General features: G+C 29.2%; 1 long non-coding RNA gene across 1 annotated transcript; it reads left to right on the top strand.

Moving 5' to 3' along the window:
- LOC143078074 (uncharacterized) lies at positions 1–2082 on the top strand. Its single transcript, XR_012979035.1, has 4 exons — positions 1–21; positions 1515–1594; positions 1791–1806; positions 2011–2082. It is a non-coding gene; the product is annotated as an uncharacterized LOC143078074 (long non-coding RNA).

Genomic DNA, 2082 nt, shown 5'->3' with positions numbered 1-2082 from the left:
AGACAAGAAAAAAGCAAAAAAGTAAGTAAAAAATTATACTGCACATATGGTACCCGTAGTTAAACAAGAAATAAATCGAAAACTACAAAAGTCAAAATGGTTGTATATACACATGCATAAATGATGATTGCTTATTTGTCTAACTTGTCGAGTCGCAAAAATCTTAGAAGTTATTAATGCCTTCTGTCTTACATGTCTTACATGTAGTTTAACATTGGTAATGATATGTACACTTTTACACTTACGGCACTGAATACCTGCTTCCCTAAAAAAACTTACATTATAAAGTTTGGATTCTGGTTAAAAATAACTAAATCAGCATATTAAGACTTTGATGCAGGATCGTCTTTTCGTAAGGCCCTGTTTTAACGACTTATTCTTTTATTGTCCCTTTGTATTGTTTTAACATAAGACTAAATAGCTCAAAAAAGGTCATTTGACAAAATTTAGGCAGATTCGTGATTTTCTTTCCTTTGATTTTAGACCCAAATAATACCAATGCAAGTATAAGGAAAAAGTCCGAACCAGCATTTTCCCCGCCATATTTTATCAATCAAATATCTCGAAAAGGAGCTCCATCACCTATCTAGTATATTTTGAGCTTATTTTGATCCTTAACTACTACTCTTCCAGTTTAAAGTATCAATTTTGAATTCTTGATTTATTTAATTTTGCTTTAGATCACCTACAATGTAAGTACAACCTTAATGAATGTATATATTACTTAAAATTTCGTCAAACAATTGTTCTCTGAATTTAATTGTTTTCAACTTAAAATCCGAACAAAGTTGTTGTCAACATATATGTCAACTCGTTTTTATTAGTAGTTGCAAGAACGGCATACATCATTATTATGCCGATTGATAATTTCAAACAAAACAACGGGTTGTCCTGTGCGAATGGTTGAAGTGTCATTTGCTCCATGCAGAATGCATAACTTGTCGTTATTCTTGGATGAAATGGATGGATTTTGTCATTGATTAGACACTAGAAGATATATTTGAGAATACAAATGGTTTTAATTCTAATCATAACTAATTATTTTAATGAATTACAAATAAAATGTGTTTTTCTTTTTATTTCATTTCTCAAATTTAATATATCAAAGAAGGCGGTGATAACCTATGATCAAAACATAAAACATACATGTAATAAATCTCTGGAAAACAAGTAACAACATAGAACATAGGTCATATAGTCTCCTTTTTGAACTCATATGTATCGGAAGAAAGGCAGTTTTGGGTCACTATTATTCTTAACATATAACTACTGTAACTGGTGCATTATCCATTGAAATCAAATCTTCGGCAACAAAGAAAATATATATATATATATATATACAAAACCACTGTCATGTGATACTTCACATAAAAAAATATGATATGTGTTATATATTTTAAAGACTAATATTTACTACGTGTACATTGATATTCTTTTAAAAGAAAGTTCTTTTCATTTTTCAAATTTTACAAAAACGTGTTTGTTGTGAATTTAATTAACTGTTTATTTTAAAGAAACGCTGGCTTTTATGAAAACAGTGGCTTTCAGAACGTGCAAATTGGAGATGAGTACGAAGAAGTTATCAGTAAAGCAGGTAGGTCATATGTTTTATATCAGTCTTCTTATAATCACTTGTACTGAAATAAAGATATTATTTTACTCAAAATGATTACACTTGATGCTGTCAACAATATTGAATGCCTTTTTAAACCATAAAGGTTCTTGTACTACAGATTGTTGAATATACCAATACTTTGTTCTTAGTTAAATATAGGATGTTTTCATTTCAGATACTCAAGAGAAGCAGTAAGTATACGTAGCTTCTGAATTTGCTTTGTATTTATCATAATTATCATAATTATCAACAGTTCAAAATGTCCTTTTCACTCAATTTCATTTCTAATGAAGATATATAATTTACAAGCTTTACCCATTTAAGCATAGTGGTTTCATTTTAATTACAATTGTATACTAGAGAGAATTAAATTGATTAGTATTCACATATTCCAGAACTAGTAAAACCTACGAAGCACTTCGAACTAAGGAGGCTGTTGACGTTTATGATGATTTGGAGGATAGTAA

Source organism: Mytilus galloprovincialis, chromosome 6 (assembly GCF_965363235.1).
Source record: "Mytilus galloprovincialis chromosome 6, xbMytGall1.hap1.1, whole genome shotgun sequence".
Lineage (NCBI taxonomy): Eukaryota > Metazoa > Mollusca > Bivalvia > Mytilida > Mytilidae > Mytilus > Mytilus galloprovincialis.
Note: the sequence above shows the minus strand (reverse complement) of the source record. Positions and strands in the feature narration are given on the sequence as shown.